Genomic DNA, 19,974 nt, shown 5'->3' with positions numbered 1-19,974 from the left:
ATGAACATAATGTAATTTATCCAAAGCATGATTAGAAAGCCACAAAAGGAAGACGGCCCTAAAACACAACAGATATCGGTAAGTGGGGGCTTGGGGAAGAGTGTGGAGTGCAAAATCCTCCCTAGGTGAGAGCCACCAGCCTAGGTGGATGCAATCTGTATAAGACAGAGAGACCAGGGAAGCGTCTGATGTGCACTGGGACAGGTGGGGGGCCTTGGAAGCAAAGCTCCTTCAGAGTGTGGGAATTCCAGCAAACAGTCGAAGACATCTGCCAGATGTTGAACCTGCAGTGACATGAACCTCTTGAGCTTGAAATCTTCTGAGATTAGAATTTTCAGAACCCAGGACATAGAAACCTGTCAGGAACCAAATCTCTTCTAGGCCAGAAAGGCAGATGAAACTGCTCAGTCTTATGATATTTAGGAGAAAAGTTCCTCTGGAGGAGAGGCCAGCATTAAAAGCACCACATCTCCCACTCAAGACACTTGCCAGATTTTGGACTTTCATGAGGTGGGAGGCTAAAAAACTAGACTCTAAACTCCAAAGGATCCAAGGGAATCTCACCCAGGGGCCAGAGACATGCCAATCAAAATTTCAAGAGGCTACACCCAAGAAATAGGAATAAGCTGAGTATTAATCAATCTAAACTGTAACTATAGCTGCTTGACTTGGTTCAATGCTGAATTGGATTTAGCTCTAGTCATTCTTTCTGCCTAACACAGCAGAGGAAACTAACATTTTCAGGCATGCACACACACAGACACACAAACCTCCGATGCCAGAAATGTTCTTTATCTTGATCTGAGGGTGATTACATGTAGGCTCAAATATATATATATGTAAGTAAGTATATATATGTATATGAAATATATACATACATGCATAAATATATGAAATATTTAGGTTTAAGATTTTAGTTTACTTTCCCACATTATGTTATACCTCCATTAAAAAGCATCATAGGAGCAATAACTGTAATTTTATATTAAATACCCACAATTGTATCATCCAAAAGAAAGCTAGTTTCTTGAAAATAACATATATCTAATCACCCACTCCATCATTCCAGCCCTATGCCTTACCTACTGCTGCCTGAATTCCATGTTCCTTATCATTTTTCCTTTGTGTTATTTAGTTTCATTATGTCTATTTGTATTCCTAAATAATGAATGATGGTGGTGGTGGTGGTTTAGTTGCTAAGTCGTGTCTGATTCTTGCGACCTCCTGGACTGTAGCCCACCAGGCTCCTCTGTCCATGGGGATTCTCCAGGCAAGAATACTGGAGTGGGTTGCCATTTCCTTCTCCATAAATAATATATATAAATAATGTATATATGCATATATATAACATATGTTATATACCAATTGTAATGAGCAGCATTTTATATGACATATTTAAATTCATTTGTCTTTTTCACTGTGTGTCAGTATCCTACAAACAATAAGCCTCAAGGTCAATGGTTTGTAGCAATTATTCCCAGTTGCCATTTATCTCATGGATAGACTTATTTGCTCTAAATAGATTTGTGAGGCCTTTTTTTTTTTTTTTTTATTCTTCCCTACAGGAAAAGTTGGAATGTCTTTTCTGTCCTCCGTACATACAATGTTACCTCTAATGGCTATAATCAAATTGTCTTTCATTCCTTGATTTTAATATGATCATATCATATCAGTCATTTTTTCCATCCCATTAGTTTTATTTTAAACACATTATATATTATCCTCCATTTCTAAACTGTCCATTAGTACAATAATGGTATTAGGTTGGTTCTCATTTTGCTTTCATAGATCTGCAATCTTATTTCAACACATTCTTTTGTTTTATCAGTTTGTATTTGAACAAAATGATTTACTGAATACTTACTAAATTCAATTTGTCTATGAAATAAATCACAACTGGGAAATCTGCTTCTGTTCCTTGAATTACACTTTCTCTTCCTGATTAGATTTCTCAACTGCATTTTGCACATTTTGTACACTTTGTCTCCTTCTTTCTTCCTCTTATTATGGGTTTAGCCACTTTACTTTCATTGAAAAATAAGAATAAATTCTCCTTGACATCATTCCCATCTTCTCTGGGAACAAACTCCATTAACATCAAGCCCTGGTTTGAGTTTCACTTTTCTAATCAACTTTCTTTAGACCAAGGCCATTGGAGTGGTGGAGCAGAAAACAGACTTGGAATGAACTATGCCCAGGCTTCGGAACTTGACTCTTTTTTGCCATCCCCCTAAAGGTTTATTCCAGAACCCATTCCAGCAAGCCAGGGTTGTAGCTTACACCTGTGAGCTTTAGCCCATTTCCCTTTCTGCAGAGTGAACTAGAATATGGGAAGCCAAGGAATATGACAAAGCCTAAAATAACTGTGAGCCTGGGAATAGAATACAAACTGAAGAATACAACCCTTGGTTATGGCAGGTCCTGACGCAGTGAAAACCCTGGCAGTTATACTTATTGGGACACAGTGATGATCTTCAGATATTTAAATTATCCAGAGGTATCTACCATCTCTCACTTCTCATTATATAGAGAAGAAAATAAAATAAATAGAATAAATGTCAATATTATTTATGAATTGAAAACAGTGTAATAAGTACTTTTAGCAGAGAGGGAAACTTTATGATGAAGCTAGGCCACAGTTTTGAACTATTTCAGCAAATATTCTGGTTGTTTAGAGAATGTATTTGGCAAATGCATCTTTGATAAGGAACCAGTAAAGTCAAACACAGTCCAAGAGACATTACTGACAGTATATTCATCTTTAGCACATCAATGTCAATGGAGAATGACTAGAATGAGTTTCCCATTTTTGAAACTAAGGCTGGAAGATAAGGGGTAATGGTGATTTGTGCCACTTTCTTCCATGACTGACACAGACAATACATTAGCTTCTCTGTCCTTAACTAAGATCAAGGTGTTTAGTGCTCAAACTGACCCCTACAAGTATGTGGCTTTGTAATGACAAGACTAAAGTGCTTTCACTTCTCTTAAAACCTGAGTATGAGTTCTCTTATCTCTTAATACAGAAAATCCAGGAGAGTGCAGTGATGCAAGAAGCTTGTGTCCATAGTTCTTTCCTTTCAATTGAGAAGTAGTAGCATTTGGAGCAGACTGCCAAAGTTTGCTCATTCCCCTGATGAAAGACTCTTATTTAGACTCTTTCTAATTTAGACTCTTTCTAAATTTTGACCCAGAAATCTCACTCCTGGGTATTTACCCTAGACAAATGGAGGCTTATGTTTACAGAAACATTGTATATGTATTTATAGAAGTATTTTCATATTTACATAAAACTTACCATATCAACAAACAAGAGAATTTAATTATACATATATATGTATTTGTCTGTATACATAATATATAAGTATCTACTCACTTACATATATAAATATCACCAATATATATAAATATATGTATATAATCTCCAAGTTGACTGCTGCTGCTGCTGCTAAGTCACTTCAGTCGTGTCTGACTGTGCGACCCCATAGACGGCAGCCCACCAGGCTCTGCCGTCCCTGGGATTCTCCAGGCAAGAACACTGGAGTGGGGTGCCATTTCCTCCTCCAATGTATGAGAGTGAAAAGTGAAAGTGAAGTCGCTTAGTCGTGTCCGACTCCTAGCGACCCCATGGACCACAGCCTACCAGGCTCCTCCATCCATGGGATTTTCCAGGCAAGAGTACTGGAGTGGGGTGCCATTGCCTTCTCCCCCAAGTTGACTAAGTGGTAAATAATTGCAGTTTTCATTTCAGAGACAGTATTCAAAATAACTATAAAAATTACTTTTGCTGTCTTCCTGAAACTGCTGTAAAAGATCTCATGCAGATATTTTTGTAATTGTCTGAACTGAGCCAGAACTTTCATTTATTAGAAGAATTCCAAGAAAAGAAACAAATGAAGAAATAGCACACTTTCAAGCTGTAACGTTAGACTAGGGTTTCAAATTTCAATCTGTTTTTATTACGCATAATGGAAGCATACCTCCTAGTAGAATCATTTATGAACATTCTTAAAATACTATAATCCAAATACACTGAAAATGAAACAAGCATATGAAAGATCATATGAGAAACTATCCTCAATACATATTCTTACTTCTGTGGGCAAAATGATCTGTGATTTTTTTTTTTTTCAAAACTACTGGTTTGCATGTTGTATTTGCTTTAATAGTAATAATGTTTCAACTTGCATTTAAATCCTATAACTATAAATATTGTTTAACCTACTTTATATGAGTTTTGTTTTCCCTTCAGTATTAGCCTCAACTCAGAATGGATTTACAATCATAAGCATGTGTTCCATACCTTGCTTGTATTAGAGATTCTTACCATCCCAGGAACTGAACTTTTGGAAAATGTTATCACAGTTCTCACATATCTAGTTTTAAGGAAGGAGAAAATGGCGATTTCAATTCTAGAAAGTACATAATGACATCAGGGACCTTAAGCTGCCCTGAAATGCTTTGGACACTTTTATCTAAAACCTATTTCTTTGAGGTCCATGATTATTCCTGCCTATGACATGATTATTTAATGACTGTGTCCAAGAAAAATGATATCAAAGAAAAATTGCTGACAGGTTAATAATACGGAGAAGTTCAGGTGATGCTAATATTAATAATAACAGCAAAGATCTTTACCCTGAAGTTTAATGGAACATTTTCTTTCTCATATTATTCCTTCTAGAAGGTTGAGGTACCTATTCTGGTACTCTTTATACTTCCAAGAGAAGAACCTACATGAATATGAACTTGGTTTAAATGAATGGTGAATTTGTTGTTGTTCAGTCACTCAGTCATGTCCAACTCTCTGCAAGCATGCTAGACTTCCCTGTCCTTTGCCATCTCCTGGAGCTTGCTCAAACTCATGTCAATTGAGTCAGTGATGCCACCCAAATATCTTGTCCTCTGTCATTCCCTCCTCCAACTTCAATCTTTCCCAGCATCAGGGTATTTTCTATTGAATCAGCTCTTCACATCAGGTAGCCAAATTATTGGTGCTTCAGCTTCTGCATCAATCCTTCCAATGAATATTCAGAATTGATTTCCTTTAGGATTGACTGGTTTGATCGTCTTGCAGCCCATGGGACTCTGAGGAGTCTTCTCCAATATCAAAGTTCAAAAGTATCAATTCTTCAGTGCTCAGGCTTATTTATGGTCCAACTCTCACATCCATACATGACTACAGAAAAATCATAGCTTTGACTATATGGATCTTTGTCAGCAAAGTAATGTCTCTGATTTTTAATATGCTGTCTAGGTTTGTCATAGCTTTTATTCCAATGAGCAAGAATCTTTTAATTTAGTGGCTGACACCGTCTGCAGTGATTCTGGAGCCCAAGAAAATAAAGTCTGTCACTATTTCCATTGTTTCCCCATCTATTTGCCATGAAGTGATGGGATCGGATACCATGATCTTAGTTTTTTGAATGTTGAGTTTTAAGCCTTCCTTTTCACTCTCCTCTTCACTTTCATCAAGAGGCTCTTTAGTTCCTCTTCTCTTGCTGCCATAAGGAGGGTATCAGTTGCATATCTGAGGTTATTGATATTTCTCTGGGCAATCTTGATTGCAGCTTGTGCTTCATCCAGCCCAGCATTTCTCATGATGTACTCTGCATAGACGCTAAATAAGCAGAGTGACAATATACAGACTTGACCTATTCCTCTCCCAATTTTGAGCCAGTAAGTTTTTCCATGTCTGGTTCTAACTCTTGCTTCTTGAACTGCATACAGATTTCTCAGGAGGCAGGTAATATGGTCTGGTATTCCTTTCTTTTGAAGAATTTTCCACAGTTTTTTGTGAGCCACACAGTCAAAGGTTTAAGCATAGTCAATGAAGTTAGAGTAGTTTTTTTTTTTTCTGCAACTCTCTTTTTCTATGGTCCAATGGATGTTGGCAGTTTGATCTCTGATTCCTCTGCCTTTTTGAAATCCAGCTTAAATATCTGGAAGTTCTCAGTTCACATAATGTTGAAACCTGGCTTGGAGAATTTTGTGCATTACTTTGCTAGCATGTGAAATGAGTGCAATTGGGTGGTAGTCTGAATAGTCTTTGGCATTGCCCTTCTTCGGGGTTGGAATGAAAACTGATCTTTTCCAGTCCTGTGGCCACTGCTGAGTTTTCCCTATTTGCTGGCATATTGAGTGAAGCACTTTAACAGAATCATCTTTTAGGATTTGAAATAGTTCAGCTGGCATTCCATCACCTCCACCAGTTTTGTTCATAATAATGATTCCTAAGGCCCACTTGGCTTCTCACTCCAAGATGTCTGGCTCTAGGTGAGTGGTCACAGCATCGTGGTTATCTGGGTAGAAGGACATATGCTCATCTTCTCCTGTGAGTCCATCAAAACGGCCACTGGCTGCTGGAAACCACCAACAGGAGAATGTTGTTGTCGTATTGTGTTCAGTCATTCAGTCATGTTTGACTATTTGCAGCCCCATGGACTGTAGCCCTCCAGGCTCCTCTGTCCATGGAATTCTACAGGCAAGAATATTGGTGTGGACTGTCATGTCCTCCTCCAGGTGATCTTCCTGACACAGGGATAGAACCCAGATCTTCTGCATTGCAGGCAGATTCTTTACCATCTGTGCCACCAGGGAAGCCCAGGAGAATGGTGCAGCTCACCAAAAAATGATACCCTACATCCAAGGGCAAAAGAGAAGCCTCAACAAATTAGGACACAGGGTGCAATTGCATTTAAAATAAAATCACAGACCCACAGAGACTTTTGAAGGGCACAAACAAAATCTGTGCACCAGGACTGAGGGAAAGAAACAGTGACTCCCACAAGAGACTGAGCCAGGCCTGCATTTGTCTGTTTGATTGTCTCCTGTGGAGGCACGGGTCAGCTGTGACCTGCCAGGGGGACAGGTGTTCTGGCTGCAGCAGACTTGGGCGTGGTGTGTGGCATTCATTCTCTTTGAAGAAGTTGCCATTAGCCCCACTATAGAGCCTCCAAGCAGACGACCCATAAACTGGAGAACCATTTTACCAAAGTTCTTGCACTGTTGCAGAAGTTCTAGGACCCCACAACAGATTTCCCACCCTGGAGTCCGGCAAGAGGACTAAGAACCCCCAGGGAAACAGACTCTTTCAGGTCACAACAAAACCTTGTGTGCACCAGGACCCATGAGAAAGGAGCAGTCACTCCAGAAGAGACTGAGCCAGACTTGCCTGAGTCTCTGGCAGCAGTGTGGGTCAACAGTGGCCTGCTGTGGGGTCAGGGGCACTAAAGACAACAGTCTTGGGAGCCACAGCATGCTGGCATGAGTCCTTTTGAAGGAGGTCACCATTACCATCATTACCCCTACCACAGTTTGGCCTCAGGCCAAACAGGGAGGTACAGGGAGGAAACAGCCCCACCTGTCAGCAGAAAATGTATTAAAGATTTACTGAGCATTGCCCTGCTCAGCAGAGCAAGACCCAGTTTGACCCACAGCCAGTCCTTCGCACCAGAAAACTACCACAAGCCTCTTACCCACATCCATCAAAGGCGACAGAATGAAAACCACAAACACAGAAAGCTAACAAACTGATCACATGGATCACAGCCTTGTCTGACACAATGCAAATATGAGCCATGTCATGTAAGGAGAAGGCAATGGCACCCCACTCCGGTACTCTTGCCTGGAAAATCCCATGGACGGAGGAGCCTGGTAGGCTACAGTCCATGGGGTCGCCAAGAGTGGGACACGACTGAGCGACTTCACTTTCACTTTTCACTTTCATGCATTGGAGAAGGAAATGGCAGCCCACTCCAGTGTTCTTGCCTGGAGAATCCCAGGGACGGGGGAGCCTGGTGTGCTGCCATCTATGGGGTCACACAGAGTCGGACACGACTGAAGCGACTTAGCAGCATGTAAGGCCACCCAAGATGGACGGGATATGATGGAGAGTTCTGACTAAACATGGCCCACTAGAGAAGGGAAGGCATACCACTTCACTATTCTTGCCCTGAGAACCTCATGAACAGTATGAAAAGGCAAATGGTAGGATATGACCTAGTAATTATAATTAATTATATTTCTTAAAAAACTAGGTTATCTGGTTCATTTTCTCTTCTGCCCTATCCAGTGCAGTAATGACTGCATCATTACTGTCCCAAGGTTTGCCTGAGAAGAGCTGCTGGGGAAGGTGTTACGAGTAGAGATGAGCTCATGGAAATTCCAGGCCACATCACTTGAGTCCACAATGATCCAGAGCTGGGCTGAGTGGCCACTTTCTTCCCCAAAACTCTCATAATAATGAAATACAGGATATTTTCAGTCTCTGGTCTTAGAGAAAAGCCTCTCATAGATGAATTCATCTGCAAATTTCAAACTCAATCTGATAGATTTTTTAGATCATGAAACCCCCACAAAAAAAGAGAAAGTGTCACCATGATTTACATTCACCTTTCCACTGCGTCTCCCTCTGGATGTACCTCTCCGTGCCTGAGTGTCTCCGGCTCTCTAATCAAAAGAAACTGTGTGATTTCAGGTCAGCCTTTGAAATGAAATCCCAGCATGCTTCGATGCAAAACTGTTTTTATGTTTACTATGGAATAATGCTGTGAAAAGATGGCTAATTTACTTTTAACACAAACAGCCAACCCCCTCAACACACACACAGACACACACACACTCATCATATATACTGATACCTTTACTGATACGTGTTAAAGTAAAATTAATCATTACATCACCTAGGTGATATTAAGTACATAAAATGCACAATATACTTGTACATTTAGAGACAGAATTTAATAAAAGTCCAGTGATGGACTTTTTATTTCACAAACTTAAGATAATCTGTAAAACAATTCTTAAAAAGAAAGATTAACCTCAATTTTCCAGATAAAAAAAGAAAACAAAACCTGAATTCAAAGCGGTTAAATAGTCAAAGTGGTCAAAAACACTCTAGCTAATATGTAGTAGAGATGAGAATGAAATATTGTCTTATACAATAATGAGCATTTTAAAATTAAGCATTTATTCACTATTATTATAATCTTAATATCTCTCAATAGAACTGATACTGATTCATTAAAAGTATATTACTCTCATAAAAACCAACAAAGCAATTTTTATAAGATGACACTGTGTTTATCTTGATTTTTAGATTTGCATTTAAATATTTCTGAGTATTTTTTTTTAAATCTTACTAGTGTTATTTTTTAACCAGGGGGCTAGAGAAAGGCAAACTAAATTACTTCCTTTCAGGTTAATTTGGCCTACAACCAATTTTACTCAAGTTTTCTCACCTGAGCATATTTATTGATCCAAAATTAAAAGTGATTTATAATCTTATTTTGTCTGTCTTCAAACATTATGACATAGAAAAGTTGCAATATAGCTTAGCATTTATTTCTACTCCTATTTCTCCAGTCAGTGTCATTTTCATGGAAACAAAAAATACTTCAGCAGAAATCTGCAGTATTTACATATGCAAATATATGATAGATATTAATTTTTAAATATATGAATTTGAAATTGAGCAATATTATTAAAATTACATTTTTAGAGTCAATAAAATGCATACACAGATGTGTGTTTCTAATTAATCTGTGCTGGATAAATTTCTTAGTATTCTCTATGTGTTCTTTCAGTATTTGGTTTTTTTATGCTAATGAAAAATTAAGTATGGTTGTCTATCATAATAAAAGACTAAAGCAATATATAATATCATACATTCATGTTACATTTAAATGAACACATGATTTTTCTTATTCAAGGAGTATATTATTTATAATTACACTGTAGCATGATATATATTTAAGTTGACAAATCTAATGGTCCATCTTGATTTTGCTCTTATATCTATATTTGAATATCGTTAGGAACATGGAAAATTCCCTAAGAAGGAAGAGGTTTAAGTTGAAAACACATATTTTTTTTGGTTGGCAATCTTTTTTTTTTTTTTTTTTTGCCACCTTAAAGTTCTTTTCATGGTACTTTCAATACTCACCTAAAAGTGTGAGAGATCTTACAACTTTATTATTTTAGAATAAAGTCATGTTTTGTTGAACAGGTATAAAAATATAAAAATCCATTAAACATAAATACATCAGATCTTTTGTAAGATGAAATTTTGTGAGGAAAATGGTTAGTGGTATAGGTCATTAGTATCTGTATAGCACATATGACAATTTTTATTTGTCTATATTTTTTATGGAGTATATTCTGCATTAAAACCCTAGTGCTATTGATAGGAAGTTTGTCAATTTTATTTATGAACAAATATCCAGCACTTAAAATTCAGATAGACTTACAGCTGAATTTCAGGTAACCTGCTATGAATAAATGAGTTATTTTTTACAGAATTAATTATTTAGGAATTCAGTATGCATCATATATGTATTATGATCAAGTACTAAACGTATGCAAGTAGGATTTGTTTTTTCCTAGACATTTGATGGAGAAGGCAATGGCACCCCATTCCAGTACTCTTGCCTGGAAAATCCCATGGACGGAGGAGCCAGGAAGGCTGCAGTCCATAGGGTCGCGAAGAGTGGGACATGACTGAGCGACTTCACTTTCACTTTTCACTTTCATGCATTGGAGAAGGAAATGGCAGCCCACTCCTGTATTCTTGCCTGGAGAATCCCAGGGACGGGGAAGCCTGGTGGGCTGCCATCTATGGGGTCGCACAGAGTCAGACACGACTGAAGCGACTTAGCAGCAGCAGCAGCAGCAAAGCACAATGTAAAGAGTGGAGCAGATGAGTGACAGCTACATGGAGACTGAAGATGAGGTGGTGCTACTGGCTGAACTGTGTGCCACCCCCAAGTTCATATATTGAAGTCTTGACCTCCAAAGCCTCACAAAGTGGCTGCATGTGTGGAGAGATGCTTTAAAGAGGTAATTAAGTTAAAATTTGACTGCTGGAACAGTTCTAAAGCTCACATCCCGGTATCTCTTTGCCTGTCCAAATTTCCTCTTCTACTCAGGACACCAGTCAGATTTCCTTAGGGTCTACCCTAATAGCCAAGTGTTATATATTTTATTTCTTCACTGTAAAATCAATGTAAAAGCTATTAAATATCATCTTCAAAATGTAGATTTCTCTAAACTTGGTTTTTACCCCCAAATTATAATGCTAATTATATAAAAGGCAGTTTTCTAAAAATGGAGGTGCTTATCCTTCACAAAGCATGAATAACTCAATTAGAATCAGCTCAAAGATGGGAATGAGCAGCAAAATTGTTATAATTAAGAAATAGAAGTACCAAAACTGAAAAAAAAAATACTTAAAAAAATTCTCAATCCCCAAACCTATACCATTTGATTCCTAATTCTCTCTCAATGATTCAACGAATCATGTGGGATAATATCAATATACAACCCAAGCTGAAACAGTTTCAATTTTACTCCTACTTCACTGCTACCAGCAAAGTCTATGCTTCTATTATTTTTCCCATAGAATGCTACAAAAATCCCGTTTCTCATCTATTTTTCCCCACCCACACCCCACCTCACATAAAATTCTTTCTTTATCCACCAGAGTAATACGAGTAAAACAGAAATATAATTATTCCCTTATTTATTCAAAACCATAATAATTTCCCATTTTATACAGAATTTAAAAATCTTAATCACATGACCTATGAGATCATAATGAATTGGCTCCTGCTGTGGTCAACTGATGACAGGAATATCCTTAGTGCGTTATTTTCTTTGGCAAAATATTTTGCAAATTCTCCTTTAAAGGGATAGTCTATTTTCTCACGTCAAAAACCTGAGTTGCCCTTATGACTTATTTACACAATAAATAGAAGGCACCAGGAGTGAGTGTGTGAAGGTGTCACATCATGACAGGCCTTGCAAATTTTGTGACAGACCCCTGCCTCTGTCACAGACACCAGCCTGAGCAAGCCCACAGCAAGATGAGAAATCACATAAAGAGACAAGTCATCCTGGTGAAGGCCACCCTGAACCAACTAGCCCCCAGGTGACAGAAGAAGAGAAATCAAGCCCAGCAGAGACTGACTGACCTAGGTCTATAGATGTCTGTGAAATAATGGTGTTTGTAGACTACTAAAATTTTAGAGTCGACCTGTTGTGCAGCAATGCCTAACAGATACCCCTGTGTAGCTTTCCAAGCTCATTTCTTACCAATGGCCACCTCTCCTTTGTCTCCAGTCTCAGTGGCCCTCTCTTAAGTCAGGTCTCCAGGTTGCCTCTGGGATTTGTACCTGTTGTTTCTTCTTCAATGCTCTTACAGGATGCTTTTCCAAGGATATGGACTTTTCAAACTTTCTTCTCCCCTCTTTTCATCCCCTCCAAGAGGGTTTCACAATTATCCTTTTCCCTCACCATGCTATTTTTTTCTGTAAGAATTATCCCTTCTTGATATTGCTTGTTTATTTTTTGCTTTCTCCATATGAGGATGTACGTCCACTGAATAAAGGGGTTTTTTATAGTCGGAACTTAAAACTGCCTGGCACATGCCCTTGATAAATAAATCAAAGAAAACTGTGGATTTAAAGATATGATATATTTGCATATTTAAAAACTATATATTAAAGGCATTACATTATTTATTAAAAAAAACCCATGTCTTATGTTATTTTGAAACATTTCCATAGAAGAGTATTAGCTCAAGCAAGAACTAAAGAGAAAATCCCCTTATTACCAAAGACAGCTATGACAGATTGAAAAAGTATTGTCATCTTTCTCAGATTTGAGCTGACCATTTAAAAATAATGCAGATTCCCAGTGAAGAAATCCTCACAAGTCTTACTTCCTGTCCTAGTCCCAGAGCCTGTAAAGGTGAACCCACTGGGGCTGGCTGGGGGAGAAGAGGAAAGCTTGTTCCAGAGGGAACTGTCTGAGGGATCATGAGAATTACTCAACAAGGCAAAGAGGAGAATAAATGACTGGTTGAAAGGCACATTTTCCTTTTTTCCCCCTGGATCTGAAGAAAGAACAAAGCACCCATAATGGAATCTAATGTGGAAGATATCAAAACTGAAAAATCTTTGTACAGATTGCCTGTTCAACTTAGCATATTTGAATCATTTCAGCCTAAATAAAATTTTTTTAAACCTTCAAAAAAAAAAAAATAATGCAGAAACATCATAATTCTTGATATCAGGGTTGGCAGATAATGAAGAGGGGACATCATATTCCAGAAAATAATTTGAATAAATATCTCACTGAATGTTTATGATTATTTTAAAGCATGCTGTTTTAAAGCAACTCACAAAACTACTGATGCCACATAGATGACTTCTCCCTCATTCATAAAAATGATATACAGCAAGCCATAGTTATTCAACCAAAGTTCCCTGAGATCACCTTGGATGTAGAGTCTGAAATAGTCATGGGATTGCCTCACTTGGATATTAAGCTTTATGGAGCAGCAACTATTCATTTGCTCCTACTTTGTATGTAAAGGATGGTGTAAACATAGAACAGTAGGTTTTCAGCAAGGGTCCCCAGGAATGGGCAGTGAAGTGCTTATTAATGCTTGTAGAAGCCTCTAGACTTAACCGCTGACTGCATCAGTCTATGCCCACATGTAACTCAGTTCTCCCTATATCAGGTTTATAATGTGGCTTGGGAGAAGGATACAGGTCCACTGGAAGAAAAGGCAAACTTGTGTTTGACTGCAGTTTAACTGCAGTTTTCCCCTCTCAAAACTGCTTAGGCACTTTTGACTTATATTAAAGGTTAAGGAGATGGACGTATACAGGTGTTTTCATTTTACTATGATGAAAAAGTGGCAACTAGTTTTGAAAACAAACATAGGAATTTGGTTTACCTTCTGTTCTGAATCCGATGCATGCGTGCGTGCTCCGTCATGTCCACTCTTTGTGACCCGTGGACTGAAGTCTGCCAGGCTCCTCTTCCATGGGTTTCTCCAAGCAAGAATACTGGAGTGGGTGGCCACTTCATCCACCAGGGGATCTTCCTCACCCAGGGATCAAATCCTTGTCTCCTGAGTCTCCTATATTGCAGGTAGATCCTTTATCGCTGAGCGACTGGGGAAACCAGTTCTGAACCCAGTGCCCACATGAAATACAAAGAGAAGTAAACAACAAGAAAAACTCTTGCAGTTTCCACAGAGAAACCATAAATAATCATTAGTGGAACCCATTTCACCTGTAACCTGACTTCACAAACCAAGGTGGTTGTAATTATAGTTACAAAAGTCTCTCACCGGTCCTCTAGCACATAAGCTAAACGATGAGAAATGTGCTTCAGTTGTTTTCCAGAAACTTGGAATTAGCTGTGTGTAGCTGGAACCGCACTGGTTAGAACTGACTGGATAGGACTCCGACCCTCCAACTGGACATGCATAAGTGGGTGATCTTTGACCGCAGAGGGCTTAAAACTCCGCCCTCAGCTCACGCTGCTGCCACCATCTTTACGGTGGAGAACCATGTGGCTTAGTTATGTCTGCACAGAACTATGAGTTTTCCTATCACTTTTCCCCACCCTCCCCAGGCTCCCTACAATGCCTCAGACCACGAGGCTTGCTTATCTTATAAATACCTCTGCCCCTTGCCTTCATTTAGGCGTGTCCTCCTCTTTCCTCCCTTGGGTGCCTTATTAATAAATCCTCTCTTTGCTTCATGTAAAGCAAAAGAACCTGTTTCAGTAACAGGATCAAGACAGAATAATGCACCAGATACCATTAATGAAGATGAAAGGACTTAGTTCATAGAAAAGTAGATTTGAGATAAAGATATTGATAATTCAAAATAATATGGAATTTTAAGTGCCAACAGGATACATAGAAATAAAAGATCAGTGTGCAATTGTTCCTGATTCTAACTGCTATGCATTTTCAAAGTGAAGATGAGATTAAAGTACAGGGAAATCAGCTCTCTTATAATTTTGACTATATGATAGACTAAGCTGCTCAGAGAGAGGGTAGAGCCTGACTGCCGGGTGGACATGAATTTGGGGTGGACACTATTCAACTTGCAATATCCTCTCAAGTGCCTTCCTATATGACACATCCCAACACTTCCCAGGCCCAGGAGAGAGACAGGTGTTGGTGGCGGGAAGAGTTTCTGCTGCTCCTGTTCATTAGCAGTTCTGATATTTGGGCTGCTGTGGGACTTAGAAATAGAAAAGGGAAATGACCCAGAAAACTCTGCTGTGTTACTCCTCTCAGTTATTACCCCTTCCAGTTCTGCCTATAATTATTTTCTGTAGATTTATAAGATGGTTGTTTTCTGTTTATTATCAAGGTATTTTAGGTGTCATTAATGGATGCTTCCCTGGTGGTTCAGACAGCAAAGAATCTGCCTGCAATTCAGACCGGGGTTCCATCTCTGAGTCAGGAAGATCCCTTGAAGAGGCAAATGGCTATCCATTCCAGTGTTCTTGCCTAGAGAATTCAATGGACAGAGGAGCCTGGTAGGCTACAGTCCATAAGGGTTGTAAAGAGTTGGACATGACTGAGTGACTAACACTAGCATGGTGTACGTTTATTTTACCAAAACCTGGAACTAGATGCTGCCTATCCATTGACATTTGAAGTAAATATTCTTATAGTTTAATTTAGCTCTGTCATTTTATATTTCTCTATATCCTTTTGACTTTCATTATGCTCTTCTTTTCCTGCCTTAATAATTGTTTGGATCTTTGTAATCTATTTAATTGGTAGAATTTTTTTAGTTACATCACATTAATTTTTGTGGTTCCTCTGCATTTTATCAGGCTTCCCTTGTAGCTCAGTCAGTAAAGAATCTGCCTGCAATGCAAGAAACTTGGGTTTGATGTCGGGAAGATTCCCTGGAAAAGGAAATGGCAACCCACTCCAGTATTGTTACCTGGAGAATCCCATGGACAGAGGAGCCTGGCAGGGGCTACAATCCATGGGATCGTAAGAGTCAGATATGATTTAGCAACTAAGCCACCACTAGATCTTACAAGAGACATATCTAAACTTTCACTTCCTGTTTAGATTTAGAATTATGCCACTTTGAATAAAATTTAGAAACCTTGCTAATAAAATTTAGAAATATGGGTGTCATTGACCTCTCATGAAAATTTGTCATTATTATTTTATATGTGTAAATTATATGTATTATATATAAGTTTATATATCACTGCATCCATTGTGGTTCAGCTGGTAAAGAATCCACCTGCAATATGGGAGACTTGGGTTCTATCCCTGGGTTGGGAAGATCCCTTCGAGAAGGGAAAGGTTACCCACTCTAGAATCCTGGCCTGGAGAATTTCATGGACTGTGTAGTACGTGGGATTATAAAGAGTCGGACACAATTTAGTGACTTTCACTTTCATCACTGTTAGAACATACTATAGTTTTGCTTTCAAAAATTATCCTTTGAAGAACTTACTTAGACATTAATCATTTCTAATACTATTTTTTCATTTCTGAAGATTTAAATTTTTATCTTTCTTTATCCTCAGTTCAGTTCAGTGGCTCAGTTGTGTCCGACTCTTTGCGACCCCAATAATCACAGCACACCAGGCCTCACTGTCCATCACCAACTCCCAGAGTTCACTCAAACTCATGTCCATTGAGTCAGTGATGCCATCCAGCCATTTCATCCTCTGTCATCCCCTTCTCCTCCTGCCCTCAGTCCCTCACAGGATCAGGGTCTTTTCCAATGAGTCAACTCTTCACATGAGGTGGCCAAAGTATTGGAGTTTCAGCTTCAGCATCAGTCCCTCCAATGAACACCCAGGACGGATCTCCTTTAGGATGGACTGGTTGGATCTCCTTGCAGTCCAAGGGACTCTCAAGAGTCTTCTCCAACACCACAGTTCAAAAGCATCAATTCTTCAGCACTCAGTTTCTTCACAGTCAAACTCTCACATCCATACATGACCACTGGAAAAACCATAGCCTTGACTAGATGGACATTTGTTGGCAAAGGGATGTCTCTGCTTCTTAATATGCTGTCTAGGATGGACATAACTTTTATTCCAAGGAGTATGCATCTTTTAATTTCGTGGCTGCAGTCACCATCTGCAGTGATTTTGGAGCCCAAAAAAAGTCTGACACTGTTTCCACTGTTTCCCCATCTATCGGCCATGAAGTGATAGGACCAGATGCCATGATCCTCGTTTTCTGAATGTTGAGCTATAAGCCAACTTTTTCACTCTCCTCTTTCACTTTCATCAAGAGGCTTTTTAGTTCCTCTTCACTTTCTGCCATAAGGGTGGTATCATCTGCATATCTGAGGTTATTGATATTTCTCCTGGTAATCTTGATTCCAGCTTGTGCTTCTTCCAGCCCAGCATTTCTCACGATGTACTCTGCATATAAGTTAAATAAGCAGGATGACAATATACAGCCTTGAAGTACTCTTTTTCCTATTTGGAACCAGTCTGTTGTTCCATGTCCAGTTCTAACTGCTGCATCCTGATCTGCATATAGGTTTCTCAAGAGGCAGTCAGGTGGTCTGGTATTCCCATCTCTTTTTAGAATTTTCCACAGTTTATTGCGGTCCACACAGTCAAAGGCTTTGGCATAGTCAATAAAGCAGAAAGAGATGTTTTTCTGGAACTCTCTTGCTTTTTCCATGATCCAGCGGATGTTGGCAATTTGATCTCTGGTTCCTCTGCCTTTTCTAAAACCAGCTTGAACATTTGGAAGTTCACGGTTCACGTATTGCTGAAGCCTGGCTTGGAGAATTTTGAACATTACCTTACTAACGTGTGAGATGAATGCAATTGTGTGGTAGTTTGAGCATTCTTTGGCATTGCCTTTCTTTGGGATTGGAATGAAAACTGACCTTTTCCAATCCTGTGACCACTGCTGAGTTTCCCAAATTTGCTGGCATATTGAGTGCAACACTTTCACAACGTCATCTTCCAGGATTTGAAATAGCTCAACTGGAATTCCATCACCTCCACTAGCTTTGTTCATAGTGATGTTTTCTAAGGCCCACTTGACTTCACAGTTCAGGATATTTGGCTCTAGGTGAGTGATCACACCATCGTGATTATCTGGGTCGTGAATCTCTTTTTTATACAGTTCTTCTATGTATTCTTGCCACCTCTTCTTAATATCTTCTGCTTCTGTTAGGTCCATATCATTTCTGTTCTTTATCGGGCCCATGTTTGCCTGAAATCTTCCCTTGGTATCTCTAATTTTCTTGAAGAGATCTCTAATCTTTCCCATTCTGTTCTTTTCCTCAATTTCTTTACATTGGTCACTGAGGAAGGCTTTCTTATTCCTCCGTGCTATTCTTTGTTACTCTGCATTCAGATGCTTATATCTTTCCTTTTCTCTTTTGCTTTTTGCTTCTCTTCTTTTCACAGCTATTTGTAAGGCCTCCCCAGACAGCCATTTTGCTTTTTGGCATTTCTTTTCCATGGGGATGGTCTTGATCCCTATCTCCTGTACAATGTCAAGAACCTCAGTCTATAGTTCATCAGGCACTCTATCAGATCTAGTCCCTTAAATCTATTTCTCACTTCCACTGTATAATCATAAGGGATTTGATTTAGGTCATACCTGAATGGTCTAGTGGTTTTCCCTACTTTGCTCAATTGAAGTCTGAATTTGGCAATACGGAGTTCATGATCTGAGCCACAGTCAGCTCCTGGTCTTGTTTTTGCTGACTGTATAGAGCTTCTCCATCTTTGGCTGCAAAGAATATAATCAATCTGATTTCATTGTTGACCATCTGATGATGCCCATGTGTAGAGTCTTCTCTTGTGTCATTGGAAGAGGGTGTTTGCTATGACCATTGTGTTCTCTTGGTAATACTCTATTACCCTTTGCCCTGCTTCATTCCATACTCCAAGGCCAAATTTGCAGTTACTCCAGGTGTTTCTTGACTTCCTACTTTTGCATTCCAGTCCCCTGTAATGAAAAGGACATCTTTTTTGTGTGTTAGTTCTAAAAGGTCTTGTAGGTCTTCATAGAACCATTCAACTTCAGCTTCTTCAGCATTACTCCTGGGGCATAGACTTGGATTACTGTGATATTGAATATTTTGCTGTGGAAACAAACAGAGATCATTCTGTCATTTTTGAGATTGCATCCAAGTACTGGATTTTGGACTCTTTTGTTGACCATGATGGCTACTCCATTTCTTCTAAGGGATTTCTGCCCACAGTAGTAGATATAATGGTCATTTGAATTAAATTCACCCATTCCAATCCATTTTAGTTCGCTGATTCCTAGAATGTCGACGTTCACTCTTGCCATCTCCTGTTTGACCACTTCCAGTTTGCCTTGATTCATGGACCTGACATTCCAGGTTCTTATATAATATTGCTCTTTACAGTATCGGACCTTGCTTCTATCAACAATCACATCCAGAACTGGGTATAGGTGCCCAATACACTACTGGAGATCAGTGGAGAAATAACTCCTTTATCCTAAGGATATTAAATTCTCTAGAATTCTATTAGGGCAGGCCTTCTGACAACAAATTTTCCTAGCTTTCTTTAATTTTTAATAGCTTTATAATGCCTTTATTCCTGAAATACAGTTTTGCTGATTATAGAAACCTAAGCTGAGAATTCTCTTCTTTTAGCACTTTAAAGGTGTTTTCCACTGTCAACTGATCTCCTTGGTTCTGGTGAGACACTTGTAATCAAACATTTATAATTTTCCTTTTTTATATAAAACATTATTTCTTATATCTGCCTTTAAGTTCTTTTCTTCTTATCTTTGGTTTTTAGATGTCTGATTATGGTGAATCATTGTTGGTTTCCTTCAATTTCATCCTGTTTGGTGTTTGAAATTTTTGAATTTCTAAATTTATATATTTTTCCAATTTTTTTTGTCAAATGTTTTTCTGGTTCTATCTCTGTTCCCTCTCCCTCCTAGTATTCTGATGCAATCGTTCTGGAGATTTTCTTCCTTTCTTTCTTTTTTTTTTTTCTGTTTCATGGAAGATATTTTTGTGAAATAAAATCAATCATACTTAATAGAAAATGATTGAAAGAATAAGGAAATATGTCAAATAAATGTTAAGAGCTTCCATTACAGAAACTTTTCTAGGTGTATTGCAATGAAAGTTTTGCTTTATTCACCAATATTTTATTATC

The 19,974-nt window shown here is 38.7% G+C and overlaps 1 non-coding gene across 1 annotated transcript; it reads left to right on the top strand.

Moving 5' to 3' along the window:
• Positions 1-12,691: 12,691 nt before the first annotated feature.
• On the top strand, positions 12,692-12,817 carry LOC138079406 (small nucleolar RNA SNORD22). The gene has a single exon (XR_011144878.1). It is a non-coding gene; the product is annotated as a small nucleolar RNA SNORD22 (small nucleolar RNA).
• Positions 12,818-19,974: the final 7,157 nt, after the last annotated feature.

Source organism: Capricornis sumatraensis, chromosome 4, assembly GCF_032405125.1.
Source record: "Capricornis sumatraensis isolate serow.1 chromosome 4, serow.2, whole genome shotgun sequence".
NCBI classification, from domain to species: domain Eukaryota; kingdom Metazoa; phylum Chordata; class Mammalia; order Artiodactyla; family Bovidae; genus Capricornis; species Capricornis sumatraensis.
Note: the sequence above shows the minus strand (reverse complement) of the source record. Positions and strands in the feature narration are given on the sequence as shown.